The sequence below is a fragment of the Enhydra lutris genome, unplaced genomic scaffold (genome assembly GCF_002288905.1).
Source record: "Enhydra lutris kenyoni isolate GAN:26980312 unplaced genomic scaffold, ASM228890v2 scaffoldscaffold20, whole genome shotgun sequence".
NCBI lineage: Eukaryota > Metazoa > Chordata > Mammalia > Carnivora > Mustelidae > Enhydra > Enhydra lutris.
Window position 1 is genome coordinate 10,891,565 of NW_019154104.1, and position 13,064 is coordinate 10,904,628.

The following is a 13,064-nucleotide window of genomic DNA, read 5'->3' on the forward strand; positions in this document are numbered from 1 at the left end:
CACCATCAACCTCGAAAATGGAGCTGTTCTTACCTTAGAAGAGCATCTAATGAGCCATATTTTATTTTAAGTGTTTACTGTTTTAAACATAAGCATGGGTATAGAAACCAAGCTCCAAAATTGTTATGTCAAAAAGGAATAAAATGAAATGTTAGTGGGGTAGCTTCCACTTTCTTGGTTTTCAGTTTAATTTGACTAAAAACCCATAGTTGCTCTTGATTTAGGGACCAGTTTGGAAATGAGAGATTTCTCTTCCAGCACTAGCTAACTGCTAATCCAGGAGAAATTTGTCTGATTTTTAACCTCTTATATAATCATTAACAATTATGACTTGAGCATCTATTTTATGGAATTAATTGTTGATACTCTTCATTTCTCTTTTAGCTCCAGAATCTGCACTTTTGTGATTGTATATTGTTTTATATTGATCAACTATTGGCAAACTCTTTCTAGCTTTCTAGCTTAAATAATCAGAAAAAGGGGAGGTTTGCCCTGGGTAGCCCGAGTTATGTTTCCATCTATACCCATAAAACTCAATTAATAGTTTTATTTTTATTAAACTACACTGAGCTATAATAGAATAAAAATGAATATAAAAGTATTTTATATTTTTTACAAATAAAAGTATTTATAATACTCTTTGATAGGAAAGCAAGTCATTTCTACATTACATATTTTTTAAGAATATGAGCTGCTCTTATGAGGTTGTATCTATTCATTAATGTTTTCACTTTATTTTCCTTTAAGAGGCATCTTGGTGGAAATTAATCCCTGATGACAGGTCCCTGAGATTCAGCTAATGGTTAATAATGACGAGAATCACTCCAGAGACCTTATATTGCACATTCCATGAGGGGCTAAAATGAACTCAGGTCTCAGATGTCTGGCTAATAATTTCATTCATAGATGGTTCTACGAACTACAGCTTATAGGTCAAATCCCACTTGCTGCCATTTTGTTAGGATAAATAAACTATGAATTTTTTTTACATATTTAGGGGATAAAAATCAAAGGAAGATGGTGCTTCATGACATATGAGAATTATAAGACACTCTGACTTCAGTGACTATAAATACAATTTTTTTAGAACACAGCAAAATTCATTTATTCATGTATGATCTATGACTGTTTTGGTTCTACACCAGCAAAGCTGAGTATTTGTGACACAGAACATAGGACTTGAAAAGCCTAAAATATTTACTCTGTGGCCCTTTACTGAAAAAGCCTGAAGACCTTGTTGGAGTGTAAGGCGCACTGAATTTCAACTAAATGCATGAGATCTTAGGCCTAGTCCTTGATCTGTCACATGCTAGACATGTAACTTTTGGGAAAGTCTTTAATCCTAGTGAGACGTAGAATTCTTACTCATAAAGTGAGGTGAATAGGAATGTGGAATGTACGGAGAGCACAGTGAAAGTGCATGTTAAACTGTAAAACAATGTAAAATGGAGGATAAGATTCCATTAGGCACAGACATCCATTTGTGCCAAGCAATTCAAACAATGATCATTTGGCCCAGACTTTCCAAAAAAATGTATTTAATTTTAGGAAACAATTTGGGTACAAAGAAAAAAAAAATAGTAGAAGAGAAAATTTTACAGACTACAAATTCAATTCATTCATTCACCTAACAGAAGCAAACTGGCTACTTTCTTGATCTTTTCAAAGAATTAGCCATCAAGTTGTGGAGTGAAATGTGTATAAAGAAGTGTTTCACCTTTTCTCTTCGGATAGGTCAGATATATGTGTGCATATAGACTATGAGAATATGCATGTTTTACTATATGTAGATAAATGTACAAGAGAAAGAGTACCGGGGGGATCCACTTGTCCTTGATGCCTCAACTGGCCTTGTGAAATAATGAAATTTTTCCAATTAATGAGACTGTCAGTTCAAAAGCAACCAGGTTGGGAATAAATTACAGGAAGATTTCTTTTTCAGCAGAAGGCTGAGGGCAGGTCTGGAAGTCTTTAAGTGGGTACTAAATTCTTTGTGTAAAGACAATTGAAGGAAGCTCCAGGAAGCCTGGCTGCTGGACCTCAGGCAGCCTGCTGGCAAGAGGCAGACAGACAGTCCAGGCATTCCTCATACAATCACCGCCTTTCCGGTGACATTCCACTTTGCAGAATGATGCCACTTTTGTCAATGAGCCAAGTTCCCAGCTCAAGAGCACCAATCTACTCTGAACAAAGGGAATCATCTGGGGCAGGCCTGTTTTGATAGCCTGCCTGGCTCCTGGGGTGGCTAGGGTCCAAGGGAGGATGTGGACCACAATGCCTTTGAGTTGGATCCTTGGAGGGTCATAAAGGTAAAAAAAAAAGATAAGAGACAGGGGATAAGTGTCTCCTAGGTTGGCTATAAACCTAAGGCAAAATTGCAGGATCAAGGACTCATCAGTGGGTCAGAGGTGACCCCTAGTGGGGTCTGCAGCTTTCTTCTGCTCAGTTAAAATAATCTTTATGGTAATATATCTCAGGGGCTGTTTGATGAAGGCAGAAACAAATTGGGAGGAGGAGGGAAGATACATAAATTTAGAAATCAATAAAGTAAGAGGGGAAAAGAAAAAAAAAAAAAAAATGGAAAAAAAAAAAAAAAAAAAAAGGAAAGAACCCAAAGCAAAAAAAAGAAAAAGTGTTTATATTTTTTTTTTTTTGTTTTTTTTTTTCTTTTTTTTTTTTTTTTTTTGCCTTGGTAAAGGAGCATTGATTATTACCACTGAAATAAACAAGATGATTTCACTCTTTAAATTAAAATCCCCCAAGAGTCTGCCACTGAACTTCAAAGCAGAACTCATACCTTTGTGCAAAGCCTGCATGGCCCTTGTGGCCCAGCCATTTCCCTCTCCAACCCTGTCTTAATCTGTGTCCTCTTTGCTTACCAACCACACCAACTACTTTTAGGTTCCTCTAATAAGTAAGCACTTTCCTTCCTGAAGGTCTTGGTATTCACCGTTCTCTGTCTGGAATCATCCCACACTGGCTCCATGTTATCATTCTGTCTTGGGTTCAACATCACCCACTGAGCAAGTGCTTCACCGTCCAACGAAGACAAAGCAATGCTCCTTCCCCACCTCCATCCCTACACATTATATTATGTTACATTATTTTATATATTAAATTAATTGCAACATGTTATTTTAATTGTAATGTATTATATCAAGTGTGACTTATTGTACCAATTATATTGTATCAATTATAACACATGATGAGTATATTATAAATATAAATATACAATTTATATTTTTCTAATCCTTTCACGTAGATGGATTAAATTTTAAGTTTATTATTTGTCTTTTCCACTGGAATGAAAACCTCATGAAGGCAAGGCCCCACAGCATCCCCATCATATAGCGGGTGCTCAGCATTCATTTGTGGTATGGAGGATTGAATGAATTGCTCATGTAGACATTTTTGAAAGCTGGAGATAGAATAGTTTAGAGGTATTTTGTTCCAAACTTTTCTATATATATTTTCCTGCTGAAGAAATTAAAACCCTTAGAACTTAAATGGCTTATACAAGGTCATACAGTTTATTTGTGGCAAACATAGGCTCCTGAGTTTTCAGCTTCTGAAGTGACACTAGATGAGTCATTCTTTACAAAAAGAAATATGTTGCAGTGTAAGGATAAAGCTCAATAGAGTTATGATGCTGCTTTGTATCCTCTCTCTAGATAGGATATATAAGAAAAGAAAGGATGTTTAGCAAAAAAGGAATTAAGACTTCTATTTATTTGTTATTTTAGACAGGATTTGCTAAATGAAGATGCTGGAAAATGATTGACAGCATGACTCTCAAATAAGTGGGTTCCCAGGAGACTGGGTCCTTCCTTGTAGAGTCAGGAATGATTACCCTTATATCAACACATCTAAGCGGATGGAAAGATAGTATTTTGCTCTGAAAATTCTGTCATCTCAGTAAGCTAAACTGTGGATAATGAATAAATCCTTCATTTATCAAGTGGCAAAATACTGACTCATGTTTAGGAATTTAGAGCATCGAATGGCTGGGCTTCCCATTGACATTGAAGCTACCCATGGACAAGTAACTTACTTGTTCTCAAGATGTATTGAGAAGTGCTAATTAAATAACTATTTTAAATACAGAACTGCATCAGCAAGTAGATTAGTTTTCTAAGATTGCGGTAACAAAGTGCCACAAATGAGGTGATTTAGAACAGAAATATATTGTTTCATCGTCCTGGAAACCACAAGTCCAAGATCAAGACATAGGTAGAGTTGGTTCCTTGTGAGAGCTATGGAAAATCAACAACAACAAAACACCTGTTCCATGTCTCTCTTCTAGGTTCTGGTGGTCTGCTGGAAATTGTTGGCATTCCTTGGCTTATAGAAGCATAACCCTGATCTCTGCCTCAGCGTCACATGGCATTCTTCCTGTGTGCATGCCTGTCTCCAAATTTAGCCTTTGTGTGAGATCACCAGTCATATTAGTTTCAGACACATCTTAATGTCTCAAATTAACTAGTCATATCTTGAATAACCCTATTTCCAAAGAAGGCCACATTCTGAGGTATTAGGCACTAGGATTTCAATATATAAATTTTGGGGAGACACAATTCTACTCATAAAACAAGATTGTTTTCAACCACTCTCAAACTGACTAACACAGATAGACATCTCACTAGGAAGTTGCACTTACCAGTGAAGGCGGTAGGTAAGCTCAAAAACTCCCATTAACAAACCATTGATTTTAATCCCAACAAATTTTCTATTATACAAAATTGCCTTTATATTATAGACAACAATCCCAATAACTTTACTGAACCCCTGCTTTGGCCAGATACTGTACGTAGGCATGAGAAATCTAGCCAATGACCAAAAATAATTTCTAATTTAGTAGGATGTAGGGTGTTATCTGATTCCTTGCCTCTGACTAAATATATAAATATAATCCATATTTGGGGGGATTATGGGGATGCCTAGGTGGCTCAGTTGGTTAAGGATCTGATTCTTGATTTTGGCCCAGGTCATGATCTCAGGGCTGTGGGACTGAGCTCCCTCTTAGCCTCTGCGCTCAGCATGGAGTCTGCCTGTCCTTCTCCCTCTCCTCCCCCCACTCCCTCCCTTTTTCTCTCTCCTCTCTCTCTGTCTCTAAAATAAATAAATAAAGTCTTTAAAAAATATTCGGGGTCTATGATTACAATGATGTTTCAAAGTAAAGTGTGTGTGAGAAAACATTCAGAAAACAGGTAAAGCATGAGCTGAATATCTGAGCAATAGAATAAACTGTGTTGTTTCTTTTGGAATTTTTAAATCTGTTGAGAAATACAATACAAATACAATACAGATAAATTGAATGATAATTTTTAGTTTCCACCAAAAATATGAAGTCAAGTGATCTTTACGGTTTCAGCTCATTGTAGAGTAACTGTATTTGAAAATTTATTTGTACTTGAAAATCATGCATTATATTTGTACACTCTTCCAGTCTGAACTATCCAGTGTGTATGTCTCTGAAGCTGCTGCTGGATAGGTTTGTTATAGAACTAAACCTGTACTGCTCCTGTTCACTGAAAGTCTTTTCAACTCTTAATGTGCATTTATATCTAACATCTCCTCTTTCCCTTTAGTGAGAACAGTGGAGTGTAATCCTGCAGGGAGACTGTGAAGGTTCAACCTGTATCACAAACATGTTTTATCTGGTCTAGCACACACTGTAGAGCCTGAAATGTTCTGAGGCATTTGTCTCTGTAGGCTTTTCGGAGTATTGAAGTAATAAGCCACCACTGGGTCACAAAGCAACAAAGAACACACCTCATAGGGATTTGTAGATGTGTTTCAAAACCCCCAAGGGGCAAGCAAGTATGGCCTAGTTATATGAGATAACTCCAGAAGACCTACGGAAAGTTTTATAAGTATTTCAGGATTGAGTATGTGTAAGACATAGCTCACACTGCGTTTCTTGAATCCTACAGAAGTAGCTGTGTGAACGAGGAAGAGTGCTGTCCTGGAGGAGGAAGACCTTGGGTTGCTCTTTGTTGCTTTGCACACAAGGCCAGTCATTTAATAATTCCAGAGTCCACCGTTCTCATCAATGAATTGAAGAGTGTGAACTAGATCTGTTTTCCAAAAGTTTCCTCCAACAACAACTGCATATGTTATTCCTACCTCCTGCCCGATAGGTACCAAAATTGGGGTAAAAAAATCAAGTTCTAAATATTCATTTATTTGCTTATTGGGTTGTAAGTGATATATTCAAGTGTTATTTTATTTTTTAAAGATTTATTTATTTATTTATTTATTTATTTATTTATTTAAGACAGTGAGGGGAGGAGCAGAGGGATAGGGACAAGCAAATGTTGCACTGGGCAGGGAGCCCGATGTGGGGCTGGACCCTTTAACCCTGAGATCATGACCTGAGCAGAAATCACAAGTCTGACGCTTAACCAACTGAGCCATTCAGGCATACCCAAGTTTTATTTATGAATTTAAAAAAATTCATGGCTGTCAATCAGAACTTCTTACTGACCTCAAAACTGTTAGTACAAGGAGAATTACCAGGGAGTTCTATGATTTCAGGAAAAAGTAAAAACAACTTGTTAGCTTATATCATTGTCAGGGATTTTGAAATACTGCAAAGTTTAATGGGCCCCATGGATTTTAAGAACCAGGTAGGAATTCCCTAGGATCAAATGATCTCTATGGTCCTTTCCTTTGTACCCAAAAGATTCTGGAGTTACTTACATGTTCCTGGTAAAGAAAATGACAGGAAAAATAAATGTCAACTATTGTCTTGAGAAGTAGGTCATGTATAGCACTCTCCCTAGGTATGTTGGCTAATATTATTTCTGGCCTTCTTACTACTGGCACAAGCTTTATATTTGGACATTAGGATGCCACCTTAATGGTATGATTGGAGAAATTATAGTCAAATTACTCCACATTCAAGAAATCCTTATCCTTCAGAATGGTACAGGGAATTCAAGATCCCTTTTTTTTTCTTCCCCAAAGACCAATGCTTTAGAGTGAAGCCATTAACATAGCCCTCCTGGATCATTTTTAAACACCAAAATATCTTAATTTTCTTGACACATTAACTATTCATCAATCTAAAGAGTAGTTATAAAACATCTCTTGGGAGCCAGACTCTGCATTGGCACCAGAAACAGAAGTGTCTTCATCTGTGCCTTCAGGGAGTTTACAATCTACAGATATCTGTGGATCAGCCAAGTGATGAGACATTAGAGAACAGAAAGAAGGAGGATGGGGGGGGGGTTGAGTTCCTAATAAAGAAGAGCTGTGATGGGAAGTCAACTGGAATGGGCTAGAGGGAGAGGGGCAGGGAAGTCATTACCAAGGAAATAAAAGAGTAGAAAGTCATTACCAAGGAAATAAAAGAGTAGAAAGTGAAGACAACAGAGGCTGAGGGCTGGAAACCAAACCAGGTGGATGCAGTAAGTCCAGAAGTGCTCATGATCAGTGCCTCTATGTGATTTCTGAAGGCATCTGAATATTACTTATTCTCTTGTTGTGACTGTCCTCTGGGATGCAGTGAGATTCTCACAGATCTGCTGCCTGTTTGGAGCACACACTGCCAAGAGAGTGGTTCAAATAAGGAAATAACTTCAGGTGTTTAATGAAATAAGCATTCCTTCTCTGTAACTCATTCAATGCACGTTCATGGAATTGTGTCCCCTGGAAGTTTTATCCACCTTACAAATTCAACCATGGCATCTAGATGTTTATGTTATAAATCTAGAGAAAGCAAGCGACAAATTGCCTCATTTTCTCCTCCACTGGATATGTTCAGAATTAACTAGGACTTTAGAGAATGAAGAGGCAGCATGGTTAAGTGAGGGGAAAAGTGTTTTGAATGAAAGTGAGGCTGTCTCTGTGTTCATCTTTCCCCTGCCAGCAGGTTATTGCCAAAGTTTTGAAAGAGTAAGTTAACATCTATGGCCCTTAGTTTCTCTTCTGAAAACTGAAAGCACTGAAGTCAGATTTCTAAGGACACATCGAGCTCTATAACACTAGTTATCTGAGCTCAGAATATTCCCAAGCATTTATGAAGGACCTCTCTGTGCATGCAAGTATGCTAGGAATTATATCAAAACAGTCATATAAAAAAAATCAAAAATTTCTGCTTCTCTCACTGCATTCTAGGAATTTATTCCACATTGTCACTGTCTATCAAAGTATATATATATTGCAAGGTGTGACAGTTGCAGAGTCTACACTGATTAAATTCAGCTATGAATCATTCCAATGCAAATAATATAGTTTCAAAAATGTGTGAGTTAGCAAAGTGGAAATGTTCCTGGAATGATGTGCTGGGACAAGGTGGCAATTGAGAAAGTCTGTCTCTTTAACCCCGTCACTCGGAGAGTAATGGTATGGAGGGATGAACATCCAAGAGCTGCTTTCACGAAGGTAAGACTTGTCAGTAGGAGAGGAGCTTTTATTAGGAGAGTATATGGTCCTTGGAAATGAACACAGAACATCTAGTCAAATGACATCAAGAAAGTTTTCCCAACAGGAATCGATGAGGCTAATATAAAGTAAAATAGAAACCATAATGGTTGCTTCCAATGTTACCATTGCCTTAGGAACTGGAATTGAGGAGCTAATTTTTATTTTCAGATGACCCCCACATGGTCTTTAATGTCTGATTTCAAAGTGACTTGGATAAATTACAAGAGAAACCATTTACAAAAGAAGTTTTATCAACATAACACCTGATCTATAATATAACAAATTAATAAAAAAAATAAATAATTAAACTAAAATATTACAGAATAGTACAAAGAAGAAAGCAACAATTTCCAAGCAAGTCTCTTTCTGAAATCACAAAAACTTCTCTATCTGAAATCAGCAAATGGAAAATAGAAAATCTAAAAACGTAACTCTGCGGTGCACAGCTTATAGTAACAGTGAAGTCTAACTCCTCTGCTTGCATGTTACATAGAAGATGTGACTCTCTCTATATTTGTGTATGTGTATAAATAGGTATGCATACGCATTTAAGTATATGCATACGTTGCATACACACACCTACTGTCAGTATGCATAATCTATGTCATGGTCCTACAGATTTAATAGGAAACTGAATATTCTATGAAAAAGGTGTTCCATAAAGAAAGTAGAGAGAATCATAGTATAAGGACAATTTCATGGATTAAAAAAGTCCTAAAGAAAAAGAGAATACAGTTAGTCCTGGAATAACACCATTTGAACATTGTCAGTTTACTTATATGCAGATTTTTATCCTGACAAATGCAATACAGTACTATGTATTTTCCTTATGTTTTTCTTAATATTTTCTCTTTTCTAACTGACTTTACTGAAAGAATATAGTATATAATACATACAACATACAGAATATGTGTTAACTGTTTATATTACAGGTAAGTCTTCTGGTCAACAGCAGGCCATTTGTAATTAAGTTTCTGGGAAACCAAAAGTTATACATGGACTTTTGACTACACAAGGGTAGTGCATCTAACCCCAACCTTGTTCAAGGGTCAACTGTATATGGTTTCCTCAAGATGTCTTTTTTCTTCTAATTTAATAATTCAACTTGTTTTGGGGCACCTGGGTGGCTTAGTCATTAAGCATCTGCCTTCAGCTCAGGCCATGATCCCAGCATCCTGAGATCGAACCCCACATCAGGCTCCCTGCTGGGTGGGAAGCCTTCTTCTCCCTCTCCCACTCCTCCTGCTTCTGTTTTCTCTCTGTGTGTGTCTCTCTCTCTATCAAATAAATAAATCTAAAAACAAAAACAAAAAAAATTAAAAATTAAAAAAATTCAACTTGTTTCAATAAACAATACCTCATGAATACAAGCAAAATGACAAAGAAAGGATTTGAAGAAAGACCAGAGGAAAGTGTTCATTGAACTAAAATAAAGGATTTTGAACAGAGGAGTATTCTATAGTGAGCTCACTTCTTTCAAAAGCTGTAGTCTTCTCTTTCAGGCCATGGGGCAAGGGTACTTAGGGTTTCATCTGCTCAGAACACTTTATTCTTTAGGGATTAGCAGTCTCTTCACTTTGAGGAAGATTTTCCAGTTCTAAATATGTGACAGTTCTCATCCATACACGATGCACCAGGCACTGAAGTGGACTTCTGAATGAAAGTGGGCCAATCAGAATTGGTTTCAAGGATTTTCTTAGTTTGGGTTAAAGGAAGAAGCCAGTATCCTCTCTGCTGGTGACCATCAGAGGCTAACCATCAAAGGTTTGGGGTTGGGGGAGCCCTTCATGAGTTTCCAAAGCCAGTGTTTTGGACCAACCGTTCAAGCGTTGGTCACCATGATGGAATGTACACCACAGGGGGCCTTATTTATTGTTTTATCACAGCCTTCAGTGATTCTCAGCCTAATATTCATTGCCCTCCCCTTGACAACACTATAGCCAGAACATAAATCCATGACTTTCTGTCAATTTTAATGAGTCTGCCTGAATCCTATTTGGAAGTTATTCTGTGTTCGTATTCTCTCTAGATTTTCCCTTGCTCTTATGTCACATTTGATCCACAGGCTTTTCTTTCTCGTCCCCTCAAGTTTTAGGACAGATGATAAAGGATTGGAGAAAGAGACTAACGCCTTCTTCTTTCATTGGTGTCATTGTTATCTCCTCTTGGCTGGTAACAATCTCTTGGGGCACAAGCAAGGGTTGTGCTCGGGCCTCAACACAGGACAAGTCAAGCACTCCTCTAAGGTGAGATACCAGAAGCTTTGCTCTTTTGGCTTCAAAGACAGGCAGATCATGTATCTCTCTCCTGCTATACTGTAAGAGTGAAGAATACACTGTCTTCACTTCTTTTCTAGCACAAGCTATTCTTCTCAGGTTCATATACAAAAGCTGCTACTTTGGGTCATATACCAAACTCCTGAAGACATATGTCATATTTTCCTAAAAATGCCACCTCTGAGCTCATGGTGGTGGCACTAATTAACTCTTCAGGTTTCTGAATTCAGCAGGCACACAGTTTCAGAGATGCACCAACACACAACTACGATAATTCTCCTGCTACTTGATACTACCAGTTTCATGGGCATGTGTGTGGTGACTTCAGCTTTATGGCTTCAGCATAGAATCTATGCAAATGGAAGAAGCCAAACTACAGAGAAAATCGGGGGTGAGAGAAAAAGTGAAATCTGGCTTGAATTTTTATGTCTCTTGTTCTGATTGCTTAGGACTAGCTTCACCTCTAACTTCCCAGGTGAGGTTGTATGAGGCAGGAAGTTTTCCTTTCTGCTTCAGTAAATTTTTGTCTTTTAAGATAATTTTGTATTCCTGGAATACCTGGGTGGCTCAGTCATTAAGCATCTGCCTTCTGCTCAAGTCATGATCCCAGGGTCCTGGGATGGAGCCCCACATCAGGCTCCTTGCTCAGCAGGAAGCCTGCTTCTCCCCCTTCCACTCTCCTGGCTTATGTTCCTTCTCTCGCTGTCTAATAAATAAATAAAATCTTAGGGAAAAAAGATAATTTGGTGATTCTTTCTGGAATATTGTTTAAGTATGATTCTATCCAGCATAGAACTAACATCAGATTCAAGAGAATGAGAGGGAAGACACCAATATTCCAGGAAGTATAAATAGATTTTTGAAATAATGATTTCAAGTTGGGACTAGGGCTTAGTATCTCTTCTTTTTAAAGCTTACCGGTTTTTCTGAAGTAGAGAAATACTCAAGTATACCCTATTTTAATAACTTACATTTCACATGGGTATGTTCAGAATATTAAATTATAACTCTCTTGGGGAGCCTGGCTGGCTTAGTGGGTGGAGCATGCAACTCTCAGTCTTGAGTCATGAGTTTGAGTGGGACCCAGGTTGGGTGTGAGATTACTAAAAAACATTTTTAAATTAAAAATTTAAAAAAATGGGTGCCTTGGTGGTTCAGTTGTTTAAGTGACTGCCTTTGACTCAGGTCAGGATCCTGGAGTTCCAGAATTGAGTCCCACATTGGGCTCTCTGCTTGCCAGGGAGTCTGTTTCTCCTGCTGACCTCTATCCTCTCATGCTCACTCTCTCTCATCCTCTCTCTCTCAAATAAATAAACAAAATCTTCTTTAAAAATTTTTAAAAAATTTAATTTTAATTTTAATTTTAATTTTATTTTAAATTAAAATTTTAAAAATTAAATATTAAAAAAAATAGGTAAGGCTGCTTGGGTGGCTCAGTTCGTTAGGTGTCTGTCTTCCGCTCAGGTCATGATCCCAAGGTCCTGGGCTTGAGCCCCACGTTGGGGTCCCTGCTCAGCAGGGAACCTGCTTCTCTCTCTCCCTCTGCTGTTCCCCCTGCTTGTGCTCTCTCTCAAATAAATAAATAAAATCTTTAAAAAATATATAAATATATTTCATATTAATAGCTGAAGCTAATAAGTTATAAGGTTTCCATTTGTTTTTACACACACACACACACACACACACAAATCAAATACATCCACTTAGAGGTTAGTAAGGATATTCTGGGTCATCAAAACCATCATTGGATAAAATATACTTGAACATTCTCAAAGCATTCGGGACAGTTAATTATGTAGCCTGGCGTAGGGGTCTCCAGAGATCAGGCTCCTGTTGCCTTTTGTTCCATTAAATATATCAAAGAGTTTGCATTCATTCACATTGGTTATAGAAGGGTTAGTGCAGGAAAGAAGGAGGAAAAATATTTTTTACCCTTATAATGTGAAACATCACTTTGTTCTAATAAATACAGATAGTATTTTGAAAGCCTGACCCCATTACATTGTGTTTAGTTTCACACATTTCCCAGATTCCAGGCTGAGGTACAGAAGACTCCACTGTTAGCCGATTGTTAGTTGTGAAAGCTCAAGTCCTAGAAGATTCTGTAGCACTCACATGGTGAAGGTGCCCACAGATATTTATCCCTGAGGTATGTATTCAAATTTAAATCCAGTGAACTAATGGACTGAAAACAAATGCTTTGAAAACAAAACAAAATGTAGTTCTAAGTTAGAAGGACTGCAAGTCTGATGCCTGAAGCTGTAAGACCATGGGGAAATCCAGCAATAGCTTCAAACCTCAGTTGATGTTGTGGGCCATGGGACTATCTCCTCATTGCATTGTTTTTGACTCTATAAG